Genomic DNA, 26,600 nt, shown 5'->3' with positions numbered 1-26,600 from the left:
GTATGCCTTATTATAGGCTTACCTATAGGCAAAAGTCATTAAGGGGGGTTTACAACTCCTTTAATAATTATGCTACAAAAATTGTGTGTGCTGTAAACTGGCTCCAGCATTGCTAATGTTTCTTCTCGCTGGAGGCTGCCATTTTGCTGCAGTCCAAAGCCCCCTGAGCAGCAGTAAATCGTTAGGCTGTCAGCAGAACGGACTCTACAAATTTGGCACAGTGCCTAAAAATAAAGAGCAACTGTGAAAGTGCAGATCAGGGTGAGACAGTATTACTGGATTTTAAACAGTATAGACACTTATTGTTAATGTTTTACATAGCTAAACCTGGCCTGCAAAAGGGGCCAGCCTGAAGTGATCTAGCAGGGCTTCATTTTCTGACCAAAGTTCCACTTAAAGCGAAGTAAAATTGCACTTTACTCTACTATTTTAGTAATTCAATCCCAACATTTCTTACTTGCACATGCAAAAGGATACCAGATACCAAAATACATCAAAATAAGATTTTTCATCCTATTTGAGTTTGTCAGATATTTGTTCTTCTAAAAAAAATATACACTGTGACACTGTCTATAAGCATATAAAAATGTTATTGGCTTGTTAAAACAAATCAGTGTGCCACAGTTTGAATACCCTGGCAGAAATCTTGAAATTTTGGCATTCATATTTAAATAAGGCTATAATAAGGCTTACCTATAGGCACTATAAGTATCTCCTAAACGTTTACATTACATGCACCTGATAATGTCATGGGCACATGCGCCCTGAAGGAACGGCCACCCGTGCCATTCCTTCAGATATCTGTGCGGTAAATGACGGCTCCCCTACGCATGCACGGAAGTGATGTCATTGCGGCTCCAGCCAGTCACACAGCCAGAGTCCGCGGACCCGGAAACGAAACACAGCCGCTGCCTACTGCGATTACATCATATCGCTGGAGGGCTTTGTTTTCAGGTAACAAAAACACCCAGTGGTTTGCAACCGCTTTAAAATGAAAATGCAATGGATGGAATGTTTTCCAATCAGCATTAGCCATTTACTGACTGATTTTTCTTGCTGCTATAAAGCGTAACTCCATTTTTGTTGAGAAAAAAACATTCCCCTCTGGGTAATCTCTGTACATTGCAGGGATTTTACCAAACTTTGTTGCAGATTCCTACCTTATGTTATTCTTAAGGAATCATTGTTTGTTCCTCTGCCTCCTGAGTGGGTCTATTGGGAGTGGTTTCATAATTAACTGTAGGCTGTGGCAGCTGCAGGGCTCAGGAAATCTGCTGGGCCCTTTAGACGTGTTCCTATTGGAAGTATATCACCAAAAATGAAATTTTTGTTGCAGGGGATGCCAGAAATCTGACTTGTATCTTAGGCAGACTTCTGGGAAAATTGGTGAGCCAATCACACAAGCAGGAAATGTTTCTGGGGTGTGGTCAGTATACATTCTGTGTACAAAACAACTCCAGGTAGCCATATTGCATTGCATTTTCAGAAAATTACAACAGCTGCAGATTGAAAAGGAAAGGTCATTTTTAATAACAATCAATTACAATATGATTTGTATCGCAATTGTATACGCTATATTGTTTTTTCTGCTATTGTTTCCCCCACGAAAGTGGAGTTACCCATTAAACAACTGTTCTCTAATAAAACAGAAATTACAAGACAAAGCCAACATCTAACGAGGGCGGATTCCTTTTTCTTTATGCATAACATAATGTTAATATCTTTTCTAAGTCTGTAATCGCCAACAAAGCAATCTCCAGTTTTACATATCTACAGATTTAAGCAAAAATGAAGACCAAATACACTGAAATACAAAATAAAATAAACTGGAGTTTGTAAGAAATTCGATGTTGACATTCTTTAGTGATTAGGCCATTTTATTTGGCAGGACTGGGATCATATCCAAAAGGAGAATTTCCACATGGTCATTCATTATTTATTACTGTGCTTGTATTTCCACATAGATGTTCACAAGTTTATTGAAACTGAGAATTCGGAGAATCTCTAGGTGAGGCCCGATCAAATAATAATAAAAAAAAAAAAAAAAGAGCCAAGTAAAATGTAAACTACATAATATACACGGTTCTGCACACAGCAATGAGTTCCAAAAACTTCCATCAAAACGTCATTAACATTTCTGCTAACACCTTCCATCCAAGCCTTCATCTTAGTTAATGATTAAGGCCGTGCTCGTCAGCAAACAGTTTGATGTAAGGTTTTGTGTATTCAATAAACATTGAAACTCCATGCTGTGTGCAGGACTGTGTATATTACATATTCCGTGATGCCTACAGACTGACAAAGTAAAGTGGATTTATAGGATTTTTAAAAAAAATCAAAACCACGCCTCTAAAAAGTCAAAATACGTAAAGCCCAAATCCTGCGTGGACAAAGAACCCAAAATAGCTTCTCTGCAGCCCTTTCCACTAATACAATGACGCTGTGCCTCTTGTCTTCTAAGTTCAAGGATGCCCAGGGGGCAATAGACCCACTCAGGGTAGATTTAAAGGTGTCTAAATCGCCTTTTCCTCTAAAGCCCGATACACATCTGGATCGCACTTCAGATACTACTGACAGATGGCGAGGAAGCAATGCAAAGCTTCCCTACTGCCTGTTTCAGTGCCGGTTCGCATATATGAGATGGGAGACATTGCATGTGATTCGCACCGCACTGCTATGCAAATCACATGCAATGTCTGGGCGATGTGAATTCACATTGCATTCAGACCAAAGCCACGCAGGACCCTTTTTTGCGCCGCACCAGAATTGGATCGCATGGGTGTTCACACCTATGCGATCTGATTTCTGTCTGAACTGACAGTTTGCACTGCGATATGGGAACTAATCTGGGGGTGTCATTAACTTTGTATTAACACTCCCAGCAGTTTGCATATGGCAGTGTGTGGTGCAGGAACCTGCAGTGGATTCACAGGGTTCCCACATTGCATGTGTGTGACTCGGCACTTCATTTTTGGAAACAAACGATCTTCAACCACGTGCTCTGCATGCGGTTGTGGGGCAATTTGTAGCGCTTCCCTATTTGCTTCGATAGCTAGGTTGGGCAAACTTTGCTGCTGGGGGTGACAGTGGGGGGGGGGGGCTAGTTAGCAGGCGGCTCAAACGCACATTTTTGCACCCCCCTCCCCAACCACACATCTAAGGCTTCATTTATGAAATTCATGAAATGCAGTATTGAAGGAGAAGTACAGCCAAAGCTTGTTTGGCTGTACTTCTCCTGTGGATCACAGGAGTGCAGTTCAATTTACACTCTTGTAATCAGGGTTAAAGCCCCATCAACTGATGTCACAGAGCCAGTCCAAGCTAGGTAGAGATTGCAACCTTATGGTCGAGAACCACCTAGGAGCCTGGACCAGCACCTGGTTAAACCTCTCAGCAAGCTGCAGAGAGCCTGATCCAGCCACTCCTGCCTCCAGCACAGCCCAGAGCTCAAGTGAGTGCTGGAAGGGCAAAAAAGAGTAATGACTGATAGTTACTGCTCTCTTCTCAGAGCATCGTGGAAAACTGAGCAATCAGCGGTGTTTGATCACTCAGTTCTCTGCCTTAGAGATGGCAGGGAACAGAAGCAGCATTGCATCAATGCTGCATATGAATTTATTAAACAAAATCCAATACTTCTCTTTTGAACTGCATTTATTTTCCAGCACTCTGGACTTTTATATTTTTTAGTGGTATACAAATAGGGAACATTGCTCTCATAAAGCCTAAATACTGTGGTGCATGATTTGTGTAATCCCAGCTACACAAGGTGGCGAGCATATATTTAGCATGAGCCAATTTTGATCCAAAAGATACCCTTAGGGCTCTTTCACACGGGCGTTCCGTATGTCCGTTTTTCATCCCATCCGTTTGCGGATGAAAAACGGACATAATGTATCTCTATGTAAATACGGATGTCATCGGATGATCATCCTCTGACATCCGTTTTTTGTCAGTTCAGTTCAGTTTTTTTGAACGGAGGAGAACCCTATTTTTTCTTCCTTTCAAAAAAACGGAACTGAAGCAAAAACGGATGTCAGTGGTGTCATCCGCAGACATCCGTATTTACATAGACATGCATTATGTCAGTTTTTCATCCGTAAACAGATGGGATGAAAAACGGACATACGGACCGGATGACACAAGTGTCATCCATGTCCGTTACAAAAAAAAAAAAGGACCTGATCGGGCAAAAAAAAAGGAACGCCCGTGTGAAAGAGCCCTTAGAAGCACTCCTGTTCTTTTTTCCTTTCAGCTCTCAGCGGATTGAAATGTTTAGCAGCCTTGAAGGATTTTTCCTGTTCACTATCTCACATGGAGGACTGTCCTTTGCTCCCCCTTTTATAGGGGTTTATATGTAGGACCATCTGGCAAGGAGGGGATTCATCCATGTCTCTGTCCTGGTGATCACTGCCACAGAAAGTGATAGGAAATCAAACAGATTTCAGTTGTCACCAGAAATAAAGATGAAAAAAAACTTCCAATGGGGACACCTGATGCAGTGAGACTTCTCTAAAAAGATATGTAAGCAGCCCATAGACTAGGCATTTTGTTTGTTCAACCAGTGGATTAAATGTGGGTGGTGGGGGGAGGGGGGGAACCAAATTCGCCTATCTACCCTTTTGAGATGGATAGGGGGATCCTCCCTGTGAGGTGATCATACTCTGACAGCAGGGAGGATTCCTTACTGTCAGAATACACTAATCAGCCTTGCTGGCCATAGCCAATGGTGCTGATCAAGGGGAAAAATACTGTCAAGACTGATCAGCCTCTGTACAACCAGCCTACCCATACATAGATCAAAATTCAGCTGGTCCCTGCTGAATCAGTCAAATTTCAAACCATGTAAGGCCGGCTCTACTCTCTCTTGGGAGAGATTTTCTCTCGCCACCTTTTGCATGTCTGACACAGAAGTTTAAGGCCCCTTTCACACCAGTGCAACTGAAAAGTCGCGCGATTTTGCCGCGATTTGTAGACGTGATTGTACCGCGATTTTGACGCGATTTCGATGCGATTTGTGGTCATTCAGACTTTTGTGCAACTTTAGGATTGGGTGGGGCAAGGGTCAAAAAGGTGCTTGTGTTTAGCTTTGAGATACAAAGACGGACAGAAGTTGCGCTGAAATCGCGTCTGTATTATTCATGTGCGATTTGCATGCGTTTTTGGAGGGTTTACATTGAGGTCTATGGACATGAAAACGCATTAAAATCGTGGCAAAGTAGTGCAGGAACTACTTTGAAGTCGGTGCGACTTCAAAACGCACTGATGTGAATGGGGCTATTGAAAATAATGGAAAACGACTTGTCATGCGATTTTGCGGTCCAAAATCGCGGGACAAGTCGCACTAGTGAATGGGGCCTAAGAGAAAAATCCAACAAAAATACAAAAGGAAAAAAAAACAAAACAAAAAAACAAAACAAACTGATCCTCTTGACTATCCAAGAAAAAGCGGTGGCTTTAGATATACATTCATATTGGAACCCAGAGACTCCTTGAGCGTCGGAGAGGTGAACATACTTTCAATACTTTTTAAGTAAGGAATACAAAACACGCATGCAGAGCAAGGTGGGTTAAAGTCCCCATCTGCATGCTTGTTTTAGGTCATCGGCGCCAATCAAAAAAAAACAGAGGATTATAGCATGACAACCAGGCAATAATTTTTCCAATTTTTTATTGTGGCTTGAGCTGCTACTGTAGACAACTGTCACCAAGACTGAAGTGAGGGAAATTATTATCACCGCAAAAGAACAGAGGGCGAATCTCCAAAGAAGACACTTGTTCTGGAAACAACTGAGAGAGGACTTAGGAGAGATCTCCTCTCACTTCTTGTTGAGTCTCTGAGACAGGAAGTGAAAGAAAATCTCTTTAAGAGATCACTCTATCCAACTCTAAACAAGGTTTTGGCTTTAGATATATTTTATTTAAAGTGGTTGGAAACCTCAGACATAAAATATAAAGGAAGCTTTTATCCCTCTATAGTGTGTGCTTGTCTCAATCCAGTGCACTTCTGTCTGAGGTCTCCTTCCTCTAACAAGTTTTCCTGACCCCAAGGAGGTAAGAAGGTGACAAGGGCGGGAGCTCCAGCACATAACCTGTGATTGACAGCCTAAGCTCTGTTCCTGTGTGAAGGGGGGTGTGTCCCTTCCCTTCAATGAGCTCTGAGAGCTCTCCTCACTGAGCTCTGCAGAGTGCTAATTCAGCTCCTTGCCCCGTTTTCTGAAACCTCAAACAAAATGTTCTGCACTATGAACAGATGTAGACAAGAGAACCCTGCAGATAAACAGATACAACTTATGTAGGAGGATTTGTTTCATCTCTGTGCATCACCTGAGGCCAGTCACTTCACTGGGTATATGTAAGGGTTTACAACCACTTAACGTCTGTATAACTTAAATGGTAGCAAGCTGGCACTGGATCACGTACATCAGTATGTGATCTGATGCTTCCGGGACTGAGACACACACGTAAGCCACCGCCGGCCCGCTCCCGCTACGATTATACACAGGGGGAGCAGATATGCGGGTACTGCTGTCTCTATGTCCACCATCTAGCCGACCATCTAGCACAGAGGCAAAATGATGGTCGGCTTATGTAAACAAGACAGATCGCCCTTCTGTCAATACGGAAGGCATTGATTCTGTGTTCCTGCAAAGCGGGGACATGGATCCATGCCTTCCCCTAGTGAAAGCACCTCCTACAGTACAAATTTGTAGAACATTGGTCAGTCACAAAGTTAACCCTTTAATCGCCCATTATGTTTAACCCCTTCCCTGCTAGTGTCATCAGTACAGTGACAGTGCATATTTTTAGCACTGATCACTGCATTAGTGTAGTAGTATCACTGGTCCCAAAAGTGTGCCAGTGTCCTACTGTCCGTAGCAATCGCTGATTGCCACCATTACTAGTAAAAAAAATTAATTAATTAATTTGTAGGCGCAAACCAATCAATATACGCTTATTGAGAATTTTTTTTACCAAAAATATGTAGCAGAGAAAATATTGGCCTAAATTGAAGACTTTTTTTTTTTAATAGCAGAATGTAAAATGTAAAATATAAAAAAATAAACCGCAGAAGTGATCAAATACCACCAAAAGAAAGCTTTATTTGTGGGAAAAAAGGTCATACATTTTATTTGGGTACAGCGTCACACGACTGCGCAATTGTCTGTTAAAGTAATGCAGTGCTGTATCGCAAAAAATGGCCTGGTCATTAAGGGGGGTAAGTCTTCTGGAGGTCAAGTGGTTAAAGAAAATCAGTTGATGTTTCCAGGGTCCTTATACCCATTCAGTGCCTCCCATTCTAGCTTTGGAATTCTAATTAATTAGTCTATCCCTGGAAACAACTAACCAAAAATAACCAAGGGGCTACAGTGTAAGCAAACGATTAGCCAATTGCGTGTAAGCAAATGATCAGACAACAGGAAGAATGAGAAGCCGGTAGCAAATGGCTTACAAGTAAATAAGATTTTCAAAAGATGCTTTTACTATTGGAACAAGGAAAACCGATTGAATAGACACCACGAGTAGAGATTTGGCTGCCCAGACCTCTGAAGATCAGCATGTGCCAGAGGTGTGCGCCCGGCCAGGGTGTGTTTGGTGTATAATTTTCCGTGTGCTCTCAAAACATACAAGAATTTAACACTCCATCGCACAAAAACAGAATGTCTGCAACAGCCTTTTAATTCCAGACATGGCCCATGAAGCCATTATTTTTCAGTTTATACATGACATTGCCGCAGAGCTGTCCATTCAGATTACAAAAAAAAAAACTGTCCTCCCATTTTCCCACGAAGCCTTTTGTAAAAGGATGTAGTCACAAGGGAAGAATGTGGGTTTTGCCTGCAATCTAGAAAGCATGATCTAAGCCTAGAGATCCCCGCAGGTTGAAATAACCACATAGCACTGTCACATTCTTCCAGCCGCCAACGAGAACACAAATACAAACCGCTCCAGCCCGAGGGATAAAGACCAGAGCTGTCAACTGCCGTGCTTGGAAAGTCATGATGCACGGTAACCCACAGCAACCAATGGGCTACTACAGATTACTTGCAGAAACTCTTTGCTTGTTCAGTTTAAAATTAGTGACAAAAAGTGAAGGTAAACGTATTACACTTTTAAACAACAAAATTGTGGTGCTTACCCAAAAAATATCCATCACGAAAGTTCTCCCAAAAGCTCTCCTAAGCCTTCAGACACACCTCAATTCACCTCGATGTAGAAAACAAGGAAATCTTGGTCCGACATTACCAAAAGAAAAACGTCCTAAACCAACATTCCAATTCAAAGGCCAAAATTATAAGAAAAATTAGTGAAAAAAGAAAAAAGAAGTGCAAAGATAACTAAAAGGGAGTATAAACGTCAGCAGCCTCCCTGAAGCAAGCTGGAAAGAATAGAGATTGTTACAGTGTAATCCTCCTGAAACCAAGAATTTATCTGCACTGAATACTTTTCCTGTGTCAGGAAGGCTGTGTCGTCACTGTTGTGTTAGGCCTTTGAACTGTTGAGTGCTGGGGAAAACATTTGCAGTTGGAGTGACTGCTAATGGAGGCATCCGAAAAAAAAAAGAAAAAAAAGGAAAAAAAAAAAAGTCTGCAGTCCAGTACAGCCCAGTTACAAGACACTGGCTTTTCCTTTCTAGATGTGTCATATAGAGTTTGCAAGGCTGCCGAATGCTAGGCCAATTCTGTCTGTTAGTGCACTGGCTAGGCACAGCATTTTAAAACACGTACGTTCTTTCCCCAGGACATCCTGACTGTACACAATGACTACACAACAATGGCTACAGAGACCCATCAGACATATTTAGGGCCTTTACTATTTATTCTTTGTAGATGGAGCTTTTCTCGATCAAAAAAAACCCCACCCCCCAAACAAAAAAAGCCCCCCCCCCAAAAAAAGTCCAGGGTTTTGGGTATAGTTTGTAAGGAGCATGTTATTGTATGCTTGGCTAAATATATTACAGGCATCTATGTTGATCTGGTAAACTTTAGATTATCGACGATGAAATCAAAGCATAATAGATGACTTAACTAAATCCTGTATGGGTGAAATTGGGTAGCTAGTCAGTATTTTGAGGAGGATCACAAGGAGTCATAACTCCTTCCCCAAAAGCACAGGGATGTAAGGCAGAGCTCTATGTCCTGAAGACAAAAAAAAGGTATAATCCACCTGGATGCACAGGAAGTAGTTGTGATATGTACAGTTTTACTAACATATCAAAGTTGCAAAATTGTGCTTAGACATTAACATTTGTTATATCCTTAGGTGCAAAGAGTTAATGGCACCCTAAATACAGATCACAGTCATGGATTTTTCCACATGAAAAAAATTGGATTTTTAGTATTTACCATAAAATCCATTTCTCTTTCGCTCATCGACGGATACAGCTCTCAATAAATCATAACTACTGGGTTATATTGCCTCCTTCAGGAGCAGGACTAGGCAGAACAAAAAACACCTGGCTACGCCCATGGGCCGTCCTCAGCTTGGTATATAACCCCTCCTCTCTGCTTTAGGTAATCCGTTAAGTAGCAAGCAGTATTAGAAGTATCAGATCTCCATAGAGGGGTGGGTGCTGTGCTCATCGATGAACTCAGAGAAATGGATTTTATGGTAAGTACAGAAATCCCATTTTCTCTTTCGTTCATCGACGGACACAGCGCTTCATAAATCATAACTACTGGGATGTCCAAAAGCAGTTTTGTGAAGGTATGCACCGACAACCAAGTGGCTCCCTTGCAAACTTGCGATATCGATGCCGGAAAGGCCCAAGAAGCACTCAGTGCCTGAGTAGAATGCGCCGTGACAGGGAAAGGTGGAACCTGATCTTTAATGGAATAGGCCTGAGCCACCATCTGTCTGAGCCATCTGGAGATGGTAGCTGAAAAAGCGGCCAGCCCTTTTCTTGGTCCATCCGTAACAAAAAGCAAGTGACCTCTGAAAGGACTCAGTAACTGCCAGATACACCCAAATCGCATGAACCACATCCAAGGTATGCAAAGCAAATTCCTTGGGATGAGCAAGCTTGGCACACAAGGAAGGCAACACAATGTCCTCATTCAAATGGAAGTCAGAGACAAATTTGGGCAGGAATGATGGACAGGGACAAAGAACCACTTTATCCCTATGGACCACTAAATAAGGGATTATGACAGGATTATGCCAATTCCGGTACCCTGCGGGCTGAGGTAATAGCCACCAAGAATATCGCCTTCTGGGATAACAGACAAGGGAATCTCCCAAATATTCTCAAATGAAGGTTTCTGGAGAACGAAAGCACTAAATTGAAATCCCATGGCGGCAAAAGAGACCGTACAGGTGGAGCCACATGTCGGACCCTCTGAATGAAGGTACGAACTAAAGAGTGTGTTGCTAGGGGTTGTTGAAAGAAGATTGCAAAGGCAGAAACCTGGCCCTTGATGGTACTCAAGGCCAACTACTGATCAACACCCCATTGAAAAAAGGTAAGATCTGAGCCACATAAAAGGATTGAGGATGAACGCCAACCAATTCCCACCAAGAAATGTAGGCTTTCCATGTACATTGGTTTATCTTCCTGGAAGAGGACTTCCTCGCCTTTACCATAGTAGGGATCACTGATCCAGACAAACCTCTATCCCTTAGTAGCTGGCTTTCAAAAACTAAGCCATTAAAACCAGCGACTGTAAAGCAGGATGGTAGATTAGCAATTGGGACAACTGGTCTTCTCTGAGAGGTTGCCCCCAAGGGACGTTTACGGCACCCAGGATGATTGAAAGATCCTCACTCTTGATTCCTCGCAGGAACTGCGGAACAAGCCTAAACCAAGGGCGATACTGGCCTCACCGTGGCCCTTGGACGCATGAGGCGTCTGTCAGAGGACCCCATGTCCTCGTAAGGAACTTCGGTATCCTCCTGTGAAGCCGAACCTGCTAAAGGAGCTGCATGTAGAACTATGCAAACAGAACTGTCTTGAAGGTGGATACCACCAGACTCTCAACCCCTATGCAAAAGCGGGAGAGAGAACTGTCTGAGTGACAGCAGCCAGTGAATTACAGCCTGTGCTTCCTGAAATTTTTTCAGAGGAAGGACCATCCTGGTCAGAATGAAAATCAGACCTAGGTAAATCAATTCCCTGGACAGGGCTAGGGAGGACCTTAGGTAGTTTGGACATCACCTGAACTTTTGCAGGAATTAAATCTGCACAAGGAGACTCGGGACCTAAAAAACCTGAAAAGAACTAACTTTGTCCCCGTTTCTGGGTACCCCAAAAGAAACATTTTGCAGATCTCCTTGACGATCACAAAAAAAGTCCACGATGCCAGAAACCAGCGAAGATGTCCCCCCCACCCCAATAATGGGCAGAAGGGGTCTTGTCTGCTGATCCAGAGAAGCTAGCTCTAGGCTTACCAGACCAAGATTGCTTGGAACCTCCCGGGGAAGATTTAAAAGAACTATTTCCCTTATTCTCTGTCACAGAAGCACAAAATAATTTTCTATAGGCTCTTTCCCTTTCCTTGACTGTGGCAGGAAGGTACTCTTTCCCCCCATGATATCCTTAATGATGTCATCCAGGGTAGCCCCAAACAGGCCATTACCTTGAAAGGGCAGATTAATGAGAGCTTTCTTAGAGGCTTGGTCTGCGGACTAATTCTTAAGCCACAGCACACGCCTAATCACCACCGCTGAAACAGAAAGTTTGGCCAGCACAGGAGCTGTATCCAAAGCTGCATCACAAATAAACTGCAGCCCATGAACCAACTGGTTCGCTAAATCAACATAAGCAGTGGGGACCTGCTCACTCCCCAGGCCCTGGCGCAAAAGCCTGGTCCATTCAGTTAGGGTCTGGGACACTGGGGCTGAGGCAAATACTGGCCGCAATGCTGAACCAGCCATAGAAAACATGATGCGTGCCACGGCCTCTGCTTTCCTGTCAGTCGGGTCCTTAAATGAAGGGGATTCCTCTACTAGGATCATGGTAGCTTTATTCAATCTGAAAACAGGAGTGTCCACCACTGGTGAACCAGTCCACTTCCTTTTTTTTTTTTTTTAAGCGACTCCTCAAAAGGGTAACGTACAGAAAAACGTTTGGGGACCACAAAGGGTAATTTTGGTTCCCCATTCCTTACAGGAAAACCTCTCAAAATAAGGCACATAAGGAAACACCTTTGCAGTACAAGGCGACTTACATGTACCAAACGACACACCCAGGTCCATGGCTACATCAGCCGCATCCCCTATTTTTAAAGTCTCATGCACTACAGTGATAAGTGCGTCTACCAGAACTTTTTCATTCGCTGCTGCGACCATGGAGGAATCATCCTCACTATCAGGTGGATCTGGGGGGGTGTGAGATTAAGTCCCCCTGGACGAGCCGCGTCCATGGCGGCATCAGGTTCAGAATCAGATGAGACAGACTGAGCAGGGGGAAGGCGGGAGATGCTTCCTCCTGGGCCTTTGCCCACACGCCACTTCCACCTGGGACACTAAGGACTGTAGGACCGCCGTCAGTGCAACCATGGGAAGCTAGGGTTCTGAGGGACCTGCCATCTCCATGATGGGGGGAGATGGGGAGATGTGCCCCTGAGGATCTATAAGAAAAGGAAGACCTTGCAGTACAAAAACTATCTTTTGGCACCACTAAAAGGATTCCCTCAAGGCTCAGGGTACCTATCAGCAGAGAGAAATAACAGGGACCCCACCCCCGAGGACTCACCCTACCGACCAGGGGAGCACCGAGAATTCGAACCCAGCATCATCATTGATGCCATCCCTGTTCATATGTCCCGGGCACAGGAAGAGGAAACTAAGGCGGAAGAGGAGGAGCTTTAGCGTCCCCACAAAGCTTCGGTTGTCTCCAGCGTCTCCCAGACTAAGGGAAAATGGTTCTTATCGGGCTACACAAACAGGGCCGCCAACCCGGAGACCAGCCAGATTAAGAGAAAATGGCCATCATCAGCTACAAACTCTGAAGCATGCTGCCAGGCTCTTCCCTGCGGCCTCTGCAATGCTGCACCCTTTGCAAGAGGATCCCCCAAAGGTAGGAAACACGTTATGGGAGACTCCGCTGCGCACTCCGCACCGGTCTCTGCACTGGGACCCCCTTGCACTATACCCAACACTGCAAACAGTAGGGCATGCATCTAGGGATCTCCTAGACAGAATCCTCGGTACCGAAGTAGGGGAGCTGTCAGCCAAGGGACCTCTGTGACTCAGGCCTAAGCCCAGTCGTATGCAACCCTGTGAGACATTTAACTTGCGGGCCAGCCTCTGTCCGTGAGGCTATGTCGCGGCCGACCTAGTGCTTAGCTGTGATCTGCACTCACTTACTGGCTGGGCTGGGGGGACCACTGGATTTAGATTATCCAGCCTGTCACCCAGCCTGGCAGTTGATTGTAGATCTCCCGAGAGAAAAAACAAAATAAATTTAAGGAAGGAGAAAAAATTGCTAGGACCAGAGATCCCAGCCAGAAGCCTAGGTCCTTACTCCTGACTAGACACATTAAAACTGATTACCTAGAGTAGAGAGGGGGGGGGGGTTATATACCAAGCTGAGGGCGGCCCATGGGCGTAGCCAGGTGTTTTTTGTTCTGCTAATCCTACTCCTGGAGGAGGCGATATAACCCAGTAGTTATGATTTATAGAGCGCTGTGTCTGTCAATGAAAAAAAAAGAGAAATGACTGTTCCCTGCCAAACGGGGCAAATAATAGGAGAAGATGCCAGCAACAGCAAGGGGACCGTTGGAAAGGTGAGTATTTATACCTTTAAATTCACTTTAACTCAATGATAAAGCTCTAATTTAGCCATGTGACTAATATTCAAATTTGATTGTAGGCTGCCGAAAATAACTATCGCATTTTTTTAAGGTTTGTATACTACCTATATACTATATATTGTATAATACCTATTTAACTTGTTTCTACCAGTGACTATGGTGCTGCTTTTGTGCATTGACCATAAAACAGTTCTGGAAAAATACTGTGCTCTTAGGGTGTAAATGGGGACAAAGATGCATGGTATTTTTATTAAAAGGATAATTTCAGTCAAGAAAACAATATAATAACCATGCATAAAAGCTATATCCATCTGATATTAATTAATTTTATACATTAGTTGCAGACGCCCATTACCTCCAGCTGAAAACTCAAGCACTTTCAGTTCCAAGCTGCTATGCTGACTATTAGAAATCGTGGTAGGTCTGGGTTTTAGCTCAGACCACACGCAGCAGCTCTAGCTAGCACTGTCCTGAACATACACAAACTCTTGTGTCACAAGCAGTCCTCTATAATGTACACATCATCATGAAAGAGGTATGTAAACTGCCATTGTTGACATTTTTTCATTTGGAAGGCTTCAAGACCGTCATCCTTACCCTTCCTATACAACCTAATGGCTCGGTCACCTGCATGCACATATCAGCTGCCCTGACTCCTCACCAGATGCACAGCAGTTGGGGATCAGTGACTTACGCTAGCCATATATACGTATAGCTGAACTGGAGAAATCTATTCAATAAAAAAAAGTGTGGACAGTGGAGTCTTCCCTGCCAGCTTTTGTATTTGATAGCCGGCAACCGCAGCTTTCAGAATACCTGAATAGCGACTTCATTAGATTGGATACAGTCACTGTTGAGCCAACAATTTTCCACCCGACTCTTTTGACAAACAATATTTAGATAAATCGAGTTGTATGCTCTCTCTTATGGCTTGAAATATTGGCAGAATTTTAAGCCTTCTATGGAAGCCTTTACCAAGCAATAAAGCAAAGAAGGTTTACAGAGCCAAAGCACTTGGATGTAAGTCAACAATTGCAGCTCCCCAATTTCTATCCACACAGGTTCCCCCCTAAGGCTTGTAGTAGCCAAAATAAAATTTGGATCATTTAACTCTTACGTCTGAAACTCCTAGTAGCATCAGTGCCATATCTTCCCTGCTTAAACCTCTGCCCATAGAGGTTGGCTGACAGCACAGCAGCGCTCTGTGTCGGGCCTAATGTACGATTTGTAGAGAAAGTCCACCGGTGTCATGTGACTAAAATCACATTTCTAACCACAGCTTCTGCTGTGATCCTTCCTCCTAGGCTGTGTCTTCTGAAATGGAAATCAAAGGTTGTTTTTTTTTTTTTTTAATACATATACTACATATACTAAGTGTTGCTCTACCAAACTGACTTTATTGTGGTGCCTTAAAAAATCTAGCTTGCTGCAACATCATAGAGGGAACAACATGTAATTCAGGCCAACCAGTACAACAAGTAAAACTAGACAGTCAATGATTGTATCTGGACGCACAGCATCCTCTGGGTTTCCGTCCATTAGCCTTGAGTATCACAAATTCTTATCTTTTAGAGCTGTACCGTCAAATTAGACAGAATTTCTGGATCATTCTGTGTATTCAGGTTTTTTTCTGCTTGTCTCTATTCATCTATTTAGATTCATGGCACTGCCCCTCTCTTCCTTTGACATGCAACTCTGCCCTCATTAACACTCACTTGAAAGCACAGGTCACCGAATCCCAAAGATCAGCATGAAGAAGTTCTCTGCACCAATTGGGTATGATGACCTGGCTTGGGGTACATTTTCATAATGGAATCAACTACAATTAGGACATCAAGACTGCATGGCATGCAAGAGCTTCAGACTGGGCTATGTTAGGCAGTGAACCCTTAACCCATCTGCTTGGATTTAGTTTTGCATCAAAATGCCACTGATATGCATTGCAAACCCAAGTTGCAAGCAGCTTTGACTGTTAGAAAACAAAAAAAAAAAACACAAAAACAAAAAACAAACGATTCAGTCCCCATTCACACTAGCGCGACTTGTCAGGCGACTTGGTCGCCTGACAAGTCACGGTGGGTCGCTTGCCATTGATTAGCACAGGACCCGTTCTAATAGGAGCGACACAAGTCGCTCAGACTTAGAAAAAGGGTCCTGTACTACTTTGGGGCGACCTGGAGGCGACCTGCATTGACTTCAATGACATGAAGTCCGTGCATGTCGCACCGCGACTTCACAGGTCGCCCCAGCAAGTAGCGTCGCCCCTGTGTTGAACGGGGTCTCATTGCAACAGCCATTTTAAAATATAAGTTCACCTTTTGGAACATGTTCCATGCATATTTAGTGTGGAACACGTAACATGCCCCCCCCCCCCCCTCCAGTGACAGAGAGCAGGAGATCTTCTCCCGACGCCTACTGTCACTCATTTACAGCCTTTGCGGCTAATGCCTAGACATTCTGAATGGACTGCATGGTCGCTGGAGTGTCCGCGCTTATCTCCTCTGACAGGGAAGTGAAGCTCTCACATAGTTATAGTTATTAGCGGCCGCTCCCCCCGCCCTCCCGCTCGGTGTGTCAGTTCAGTTCATTCATGCACATCGTCCGCTGACAGGGAAGTGAAGTGAAGCGCTCACATAGTTACAGATATTAGCGGCCGTTCGCCTGCCCTCCCGCTCGGTATGTCACTTCATTCATGCACAGATCGTAGTAGTAGTGACATCACCGGGAGGCGGGCCGCCGGCCAGAGGCGCGTCTTTTGAATGAAGGACACCGGAGGAGCTGAGTGAGTAAGAGAGGACGCTGAGGCGGGGGGGGGGGGGGGAGGGTGTACTGATGAGAGGGATGCTGAGGGGGGGGAGGGGGGGAGGGGGGGGCTGAGGCAGCTTACCAATGGTATTAGTATTAATTATGCAGCATGAGGGGGTTAAGGTATTGTCACTGCTGGTCACTGATAAATTAGTGACCAACCAGTGGCAGTTAATGAACCCCTTTGTGCTGCATTAGTGCAACCAGTATCAGTGCAACCAGTGTTAATTAACACTGATACTGGTTGCACTAATGCAGCACAAAGGGGTTAATTAACTGCCACTGGTCGGTCACTAATGCATCAGTGACAATACATTACCCCCCTCATGCTGCATAATACAAATACCAATGGTAATTAAATTAACCACTTGCCAACCCGTCACAGTACATATACTGTGACTGGGTGGCAGCGACAGGTGTATGTCGCTGCCTGCTTTTGGTATATGCCCCTGTTCTATTTTAAAATGATTTGGGGGAAAAAGTAATTTTCGGTTTCGGTTTTCAGCCAAGGGCATCCTGCATTTTCGGTTTCGGCCCTAAATTTTCATTTCGGTGCATCCCTAATTCTGATTGTGCTATAATCCATTTAGGAGAATATGGACGGACGTTCCCAATGTAAAAAAAAAAACTCAAGAGGACAAAAGTACAGCACTATGTTACTACAACCAACACTAAACGGCCAGTCTGTCCAGCACCATATTACATTATAAATTCCGATAGCATAACATGAAAAGAAAGCTTGTTATCTTCATTTCAAGAACACAATACATCAAACAATTTGTGCTGCTAAAATACAAGAGTGTGAAGACAAGAACTACAAAACACTTGTCTGCTACTTGTGATGACAGATATGGCATGGATGATGGAATGCTAGCTATGTGCTCCAGTCCCTGTGAATCTCAACACAACATGCTTTATGCAGTTCACTTCATAACTATTTAAAAAATGTCCCTTCTCCTCTAAATCAGACAATATTAGGGGACTTGAAATATTTTTTTTTGTTCTTCAGGTTTAAGCAACATTAGATGAAACTATGACACAAGAGAGAGCAGTAAAAGGCCATTGCAACATCAGAACAACTAAGGGTTTCCAATGTACCATGGCATGGAGAGGTCATGTCATTTTCTGCTCTAAGAGAACAGTTCCTACTATTCAAAATGTTCAGGAAATGAAAGAGGAAGAATTCCGCTATGTAAAGATTTAAGAAGTTGAGGGGAAAAAAAAAAAAAAAAAAAACTGTCAACCAGTAGTTAGCATTTCCATCCTGGCTTCAAGACTGTTTTATCCAAGAGCTGAAAACTGAACACAAATGGGTAGATCAAGCTGTGGTGGCACTCGGTATGGTGTCTGCTCCACAGATGGCACATTTTTTGGTGGTTGATTGCTGAGCCTGTTACCAAAATATGCAATTTTAAGAGCCGGTTCACACTGAGGCAACACGACTTCGCATAATGGAAGTCTATGCAAGCCGCTCCGAGGTCACCCCAAAGTAGTACAGGACCCTTTTTCTAAGTCGGAGCGACTTGTGTCGCTCCTATTAGAACGGGTCCAGTACTACTCAATGGACCGCGACTGACCACGACCTATCAAGCTGACAAGTCGCGGCAGTGTGAATGGGCTCTAAGGATTTTTAACAAACTTTGTTGCAGATTCCTACTTTTTGTTATTCTGAAGTAATAGTGTGTTTTTTGTTTGGGTTCATGTGCTAAATGAACGTAAATAGTAGTGATTTTATTTATCAATAGGTGGCTGCACTTGCAGGTTTCTAATGAGAAAAGTGGTAGTGTATGAATCTCTTTATACAAAACTTCCACGTGGTAGTATCTCACCAAAAGTGAAACATTTATTGCAGGGGATGCCCAAAAATCAAAATTTTATCTCAGTGCAGGCTTCAGGGCAAATAAGTGAAAAAAAAAAAAAAAAATTCACACAAGCAGGAAATGACCTTTCTGGGGAGCATTGTGTACACAATCAGTGTACAGGAAGCCTCCAGGTTGCCATATTGCATTTTACAGAAAATTATAGCATTGCAGATTTGATAAGAAACTTAATTTTTAATAACATTCAATTACAACATGACTTGTGTAGCAATTATATACGTCATATACATTTTTTTTAATTGGCTATTTTTTCTCCACAAAAGTGCAGTTACCCTTTATCGATACATCACCCATCATACATGGTGGGCTGAACTTTAGGGGTCACTGCCAATTCTGTGTGAACTGTAGGTCTTGGCAGAGCAGAGAGCGAGTGGTTGACACCCGCTCTCGGCTCATGAAGCTCTGACAGCCGAGCGATCGGCAGGGTGTTTGATCGCTCGGTTCCCAGTCTTAGAGCTGCAGGGGGACAGATACAGCATCCGCCTAGGTAAGTATCATTCTTGAAAAACAAAATCCTATACTTCTCTTAGTAGAGCACTATAGGGAAGATTTCCTAAAGCTGGTCCACACAGAATAAAATGAAAAGCAAACCGTGCGTGTGTGTGTGTGCAAGCGCTTGTGTGTGCGTGTATATATATATATATATATATATATATATATATAACACATACATCTATACACAAGGAATTGTCTGGAGAACTCTGGGACAGGATTGTATGGAGGCACAGAAAAATTTATGCAGCATTGAAGGTCCCAGTGAGCACAGTGGCCTCCATTACCTGTAAATGGGATAAGTTTGGAACCATCAGGACTCCTTATAGAGTGGGCCGCCGGGCAAAACTAAGGTTCCATCTTGGTTTCATCAGACCATAGAACACCTATGGGATGAATTAGAGCCCAGACTGTGACCTCACAAATGTGCTTCTAGAAGAATGGTCAAACATTCCCATAGACACACTCCTAAACCTTGTGGACAACCTTCCCAGAAGAGTTAAAGCTGTTATAGCTGCAAAGGGTGGGGCAACTCAATATTGAACCCTACAGACTAAGACTGGGATGCCATATTAAAGTTATTGTGCATGTAAACGAAGTGTCCCAATACTTTTGGTATTATTGCGTATATATTGTACAGGACGCCAAGGATGGGTCCTGGATGGGTGCTATGCAGCACCAATACTTGGGTTATGGTCCCTTTAGGGGAAATGTGTGTGTCAAATAGCTGGCTTCTGTCGAACCGGCTGCCATACACAGGTGCTGCATGTCGGTGGACCAACTCAATATTGAACCCTACGGACTAACACCGGGATGCCACTAAATATTATGTGCGTTTAAAGGCAGGTGTCCCAATACTTTTGACAATATAGTGTGTGAGTGTGTGTGTATGTATATATATATATATATATATATACACACATACACACACACACACACACACACAGTGGGTACGGAAAGTATTCAGACCCCCTTAAATTTTTCACTCTTTGTTATATTGCAGCCATTTGCTAAAATCATTTAGGTTCATTCTTCTTTCTCATGAATGTACACATAGCACCCCATACTGACAGAAAAACACAGAATTGTTGACATTGTTGCAGATTTATTAAAAAAGAAAAACTGAAATATCACATGGTCCTAAGTATTCAGACCCTTTGCTCAGTATTTAGTAGAAGCCCCCTTTTGATCTAATACAGCCAGGAGTCTTTTTGGGAAAGATGCAACAAGTCTTTCACACCTGGATTTGGGGATCCTCTGCCATTCCTCCTTGCAGAACCTCTCCAGTTCTGTCAGGTTGGATGGTAAACGTTGGTGGACAGCCATTTTTAGGTCTCTCCAGAGATGCTCAATTGGGTTTAAGTCAGGGCTCTGGCAGGGCCATTCAAGAACAGTCACGGAGTTGTTGTGAAGCCACTCCTTCGTTATTTTAGCTGTGTGCTTAGGGTCATTGTCTTGTTGGAAGGTAAACCTTCGGCCCAGTCTGAGGTCCAGAGCACTCTGGAGAAGGTTTTTGTCCAGGATATCCCTGTACTTGGCCGCATTCATCTTTCCCTTGATTGCAACCAGTCGTCCTGTCCCTGCAGCTGAAAAACACCCCCACAGCATGATGCTGCCACCACCATGCTTCACTGTTGGGACTGTATTGGACAGGTGATGAGCAGTGCCTGGTTTTCTCCACACATACCGCTTAGAATTAGGGCCAAAAAGTTCTATTTTGGTCTCATCAGACCAGAGAAAATGGATTTTTGTAAGATCTTACCGTAAAATCCTTTTCTCTTAAGCTCATTGACAGACGTAGTCTTCTTGATTCTCAAGAGCTGGGTTATGTTGTCTCCGCAGGAGTAGGACTAGGCAGAAAGACAAAACGTTCTGGCTCCACCTTAGGGGCAGTCCCTGAGGGTATATCCTCCCTCTCTCTGCTACAGGGAATCAGTTCTGTTCTAAAGCAGTAACAGAGAATTTAACCCAACCCAACTCAATGATAGAGGGGCGGGTACTACGTCTGTCAATGAGCTTAAGAGAAAAGGATTTTACGGTAAGATCTTACAAAAATCCATTTTTCTCTATCGCTCATTGACAGACGTAGTCTTCTTGATTCTCAAGAGCTGGGACATCCAGAAGCAGTGCCACAAATGAGGGGTGGGATTGACAAAATCAAATCCAATCTAGAAGGCCCAACCGGTGCCAAACTAGAAGTTTTAAAGGCTCATTATAAACAAAGAATGAGACTAAAGAAAAATTTCCAATGGAAAAAAACCCTGGAGGTAGACCACTGGTCTCCTCAAATTGCGGCCTGCAAAACCTTGCGGCCAAACGAGGCATCAGACGATGCCATTACATCAACTTTATAATGTTTTTTAAAGGTATGCACCGACGACCAGGTAGCCGCCTTGCACACCTGGACCACTGACGCCTGATGGCGAAAGGCCCATGACGCACTAAGCGCCCGAGTGGAGTGCGCCTTAACAGGGAACGGGGGCTCCCGACCCTTAATAGAATAAGCCTGTACTACCGTCTGTCTGATCCATCTGGAAATGGTCGCGGCAGATGCAGGCAACCCCTTTTTGGGTCCATCCGGGATCACAAAAAGTGAATCCGTCTTGCGAAACGAGTCTGTCGTTTTCAAGTATACCCTGATCGCCCGGACCACATCCAAGGAGTGTAAAGCAAACTCCCGAGGATGACTGGGCTTAGGACACAGGGAAGGTAACACAATTTCTTCATTCAGATGAAATTCTGAAACCACTTTTGGTAGGAAGGATGGATTCGGACGAAGAACCACCTTATCTCTATGAACCACCAGATATGGTGAACGACAAGATAATGCGGCCAGTTCTGACACCCTGCGTGCAGAAGTAATAGCCACCAAGAAGGCCACCTTCTGGGACAACGTAGGTAGAGGAATCTCCCTAATATCTTCAAAGGGAGGTTTCTGAAGAACCGACAACACTAAATTAAGATCCCAGGGGGGTAACGGCGCGTGCACTGGCGGAGCCAGATGTCGCACCCCCTGGATGAAATTCCGCACCAAGGAATGAGTAGCCAAAGGCTTCTGAAAGAAGATAGCTAATGCTGAGACCTGACCCTTGATATTACTCAAGGCCAGTTTCTGCTCAACCCCTTGTTGCAGAAAGGCTAATATTCGACTAATCGAATAAGACCGAGGACGGAACCCCAAAGGTTCACACCATGCAATGTAGGACTTCCATGTGCGATGATAAATCTTTCTGGAAGTCGCTTTCCTTGCTTCAACTAAAGTAGGAATAACTGAAGCTGACAATCCCTTGTCCTTCAGCACCTGGGTCTCAATAGCCAGGCCGTTAAAGCCAGCGATCGTAAAGCAGGATGGAAGATCGGTCCCTGAGACAGTAGGTCCTCCCTGAGAGTAAGTCTCCACGGGACGTCCGCCACCAGTCTGACCACGTCGGCGTACCAAGCTCGACGAGGCCAGTCCGGAGCTACCAGAATTACTGGAATTCCTTCCTCCTCTATCCTGCGAAGAAGTCTTGGCAGTAACGCGAGAGGAGGGAAGGCATACATTAGCTGGTATTGCCCCCACGGGGCGATCAGTGCGTCTGCGGTTTCTGCTAGAGGATCGCGGGAGCGAGCCACGAATCTCTGAACTTTCCTGTTGAATCGTGATGCCAACAGATCCACATCCGGGGTGCCCCACCGTAGGCACAACTGGTGGAAAACTTCTGGATGGAGGGACCATTCCCCCTGATCCAGAGTCTGACGACTGAGATAATCTGCCTGCCAATTCTCCACCCCCGGAATGAACACCGCAGAGATTGCTGGAACAAACCGTTCCGCCCAGCGAAGAATGCAAGCGACTTCTTTGGCCGCTCGGACACTCTTGGTGCCCCCCTGGTGATTGACATAAGCCACGGCCGTGGCATTGTCCGACTGGATCCGAACCGGGCTGCCCTGGAGCTGCCCGGTCCAGTGAATCAGACAAAGTCTGATCGCTCTCAGCTCCAATACATTTATCGGTAACCTGGATTCTTCCGGGGACCAAAGTCCCTGGACAGATAACTGACCGAGAATTCCTCCCCATCCGGATAGACTGGCATCCGTGGTCACTGTCGTCCAATATATTGGCAGAAATGACTTTCCCTGGCTGAGCATCGGAGACCGAAGCCACCAGACCAGAGACTCTCTGGTCTGTTTGCTCAATCGGATCTGATTGTCCAGGGATTCCGGATTCCGATTCCATCTGAGAAGAATCTCTTGCTGAAGAATTCGGGTATGGGACTGGGCAAATGGGACTGCTTCGAAGGAAGCCACCATCAACCCCAGAACCCTCATGCAAGTTCGAAGAGAAGACCAGCTGTTGGATAGTAACAACTGGACTGCTGATTGAATCTTTCGGAGTTTCCCTACCGGAAGAAAAACTCTTGTCCTGACTGTGTCTAGAATTAGACCCAGATATTCGAGCCTCTGGGTGGGAACCAGAAATGACTTTTGCTGGTTCACCAGCCACCCGAATTCCTGTAAAGAAATCATAGTAATTTCTATGTTTTGTAGCAAGGTCTGAGGAGACTCTGCATGAAGCAGAAGATCGTCTAGGTAACCAAGGATCGATATGCCTCTTTGGCGCAGAAGTGCCAACATTGGGGCCAACACCTTCGTGAAGACCCGCGGAGCCGTGGCGAGACCGAAAGGTAACGCCACAAACTGATAGTGGTTCTCTTCTACGGAAAAGCGTAGAAACCGCTGATGTCCTGCGAAAATGGGAATGTGAAGATATGCGTCCTTGATGTCTATGGACGCTAGGACATCCCCTGGATGCAGGAAGGCTGCTACTGTGCGAATGGACTCCATTCTGAATCTTCTTATGTTGACAAAAGAATTGAGTGCTCTTAAGTCCAGAATTGGACGCACTTTGCCCTCTTTCCTGGGTATTGTAAATAGGTTTGAATAAAACCCTTGAAACCGTTCTGTCCAAGGAACGTGGACTACCACTCCTTGTTGTAGTAAATCTGTGACTGCTCTCCGCAGATCTTCTAAACGATCCGGGGATAGTCGGATATTGGAAGGGAAGAATCGCGCCGGTGGGAGGGATCGAAACTCGATCTTGTACCCTGACCTTATGACTTTGCAAACCCATTTGTCCGGGATTCTGGAAAGCCATGGATCCGGGAACCGGCGAAGACGTCCCCCCACCCCAGTTATGGGTGGGGGCGCACCTTCAGGCTTTGGACGGTTTATCTTCAGGTCTGGAGGGGGCGGGCTTTTGCTTGCCCGACCAACGACCCCTGACGCCTCCTGCAGGAGCTTTGGAGGACTTAGTTTTTTCACCCGCGGGACGAAAAAACCTCTTGTGAGCAGAAAAAGAAGGCCCTCGTCTTTGACGAGTTCCTTTACCTTTAAATGATTCCTTTAATGATCTCATCTAAGTTGGCTCCAAATAGACGCTCTCCTAAAAAGGGGATATTAGCCAATGCTTTTTTGGAACCTTGGTCGGCTAACCAACCTTTTAGCCACAGTGTACGCCTGAGAACCACTGCTGAAACTGATGCTCGCGCCAATAATGGAGTGGCGTCTAACGCCGCATCACACACAAACTGTAACCCCTGTATCATTTGTTCCAACAAATCTGATACCGCCTGAGGGACCTCTTCTAAGTCCCGGCGTAACCACTTGGTCCATTCAGTTACAGCCTGCGAAACCAGACCAATAGCTATTATAGGTCTGAAAGCTGATCCAATCAAGGAAAACATGGTGCGAGACATAGCTTCTATCTTGCGATCCACTGGATCTTTAAAAGACGGAGCGTCTTCTAGAGGAATAACCGTGGCTTTATTCAATCTAGCAATTGGTGAATCCACCACAGGTGGTTCTGTCCATTTCTTAATGAGGGTTTCCTCAAACGGATAACACCTGTCAATGCGTTTAGAAATAGTAAAAGTGCGTTTTGGCAGACGCCATTCTTCTTCGATTGGATTGCCAAAACATTTGGGCAATGGAAAAACCTTCGCCACTTTGATGCGTTTTTTAGTCCCAAAAGGGATTTCAGTTTCAGCTATTTCCGATGGAATACCCTGTAACCTTAAGGTTTCTTGAACAGATACAATGAGTGCGTTTACCAACGCTTCCTCTCGGGCTATGGCGGATGCCGAAACATCCTCCTCGCTGTCTGAAGAGACAGGACCCGAGACACCAATCCCAGATGAAGTACCTGCAACTGCAGAAATAGGCTCAGAGTCTGAATCCGAGGTTTCAGATAATAAGGGGTTAGGCGGGGGTCGCTTTCTTGCGCCCTGTCCCTGACAAGCCACTTCCACCCGGGACACAAAAGTTTCCATAATAGCTGACAATGATACAATTGTCAGTGGGGTGCTGGAGGATCCTGCAGACCCCTCGAGGGGATCCGGAGGAGATACATGAGTGGCAGGGTCCATGTTAATTCAGGACACCTTTGCCAGCAAAACAAAAAAACTTTTTTTTTTTTTTTTTTTTTTTGTGTGTCTCCCCCTAGCGCAATAGCGCCCCTCAGAGTACCTGCTTCTCGATCCCACAGAGAGAGAGAGGGACCCCCAAGGCTCACCAACCGATGCAGTGAAGTTTCCAACCAACTGCAGTCAGCGTCTGTCTTTTACAGACTGGAAGGAGCTGTTGCTTTTTCCCGGGTAGAAGGACGTGGCTCCGCCCCCTGTGTACGCCTTCCGGCGTTCCCAGCTCTCCACGAGGTAGCTGGGCTCACGAAACATGGCCGCCCCCATAGAAGAGACATAAGACTCCAAAAACCTGGCGGCCGGCGTGACCTGAGGACATACATGCACTTGGTCTACGGCAAAATGGCGGCGGACCGCCGAAATCGTTTTCCCAGCACATCCACCTGCATCTCTGCTAAGAGGCGATATATGGATCTACAGGACATACACTACAAATAAGGTAGGATTATACCTCCTATGTTTGCTGTAATGTTACAGTCTGCTGGGTAGAGTGTTAGCTCTCAAACCAAGTCCACTTCCCACAAACACATGCTGTATTACAAGGGGAACTTGTAAGTATCAGATATATACTGACCATATATGGAGGGGCCCATAATTCATACTGCCTCATAACGAGGAAAGAAAAAAAGGGAACGTTTACTCACCATACCAAACCGACAGGCACCCTCTCTTCACAATACCCTCTCCACCGGGGTGGGGGTTTGTGGACCACTCCGGACGCCTCGACTCTCTGGTTCCTGGCGTCCAAGCGAGACTTTTAATTCGCAAGGTCAGTCCCTCCACTGGGACTCCGTCGCGGCCGACCCAGCGCGGAGCTCTGGTCTGCACGCGCTCGTAGGCAGAAACCGGGGTGACCACTGGATCTCAACATCCAGCCCGTCGCCCGGCCCCGCATACTTACTTGAATGTGTCGCGGCCGACCAAGCGCAATGCCATGGTCTGCGAGCGCTCGTAGGCCGGCTGGGGTGACCACAAGTGTCGCCCAGTCCGGTATTTTTGCTTGAAGATCTCACAGGAAAAACACTGGAGAAAAACTACCTAAAAAATGTCTTTTTCTTAAAGAAAAAAGTCTTGCCAGGACCAAAAGATCCCAGCAAGGAACTTAGGTCCTTACTCCTGACTAGACAGAAAAAAACTGATTCCCTGTAGCAGAGAGAGGGAGGATATACCCTCAGGGACTGCCCCTAAGGTGGAGCCAGAACGTTTTGTCT

The 26,600-nt window shown here is 45.0% G+C and overlaps 1 protein-coding gene across 2 annotated transcripts in view; it reads right to left on the bottom strand.

Moving 5' to 3' along the window:
• ARHGAP29 (Rho GTPase activating protein 29) overlaps positions 1–26,600 on the bottom strand; it is a 241,177-nt gene that overhangs the window by 82,582 nt on the left and 131,995 nt on the right. The window contains exon 1 of one of the 2 annotated variants that reach the window (XM_082265501.1): positions 8,138–8,265. The exons of the other annotated variant lie outside the window; for it this stretch is intronic. The gene's annotated coding sequence lies outside the window, so the exon portion shown is untranslated. Of the gene's footprint in view, positions 1–8,137; positions 8,266–26,600 lie in introns of those variants that run through there. 2 annotated transcript variants of the gene reach the window in all.

This window comes from Pelophylax lessonae (genome assembly GCF_965119305.1).
Source record: "Pelophylax lessonae genome assembly, chromosome: 8".
Lineage (NCBI taxonomy): Eukaryota > Metazoa > Chordata > Amphibia > Anura > Ranidae > Pelophylax > Pelophylax lessonae.
Note: the sequence above shows the minus strand (reverse complement) of the source record. Positions and strands in the feature narration are given on the sequence as shown.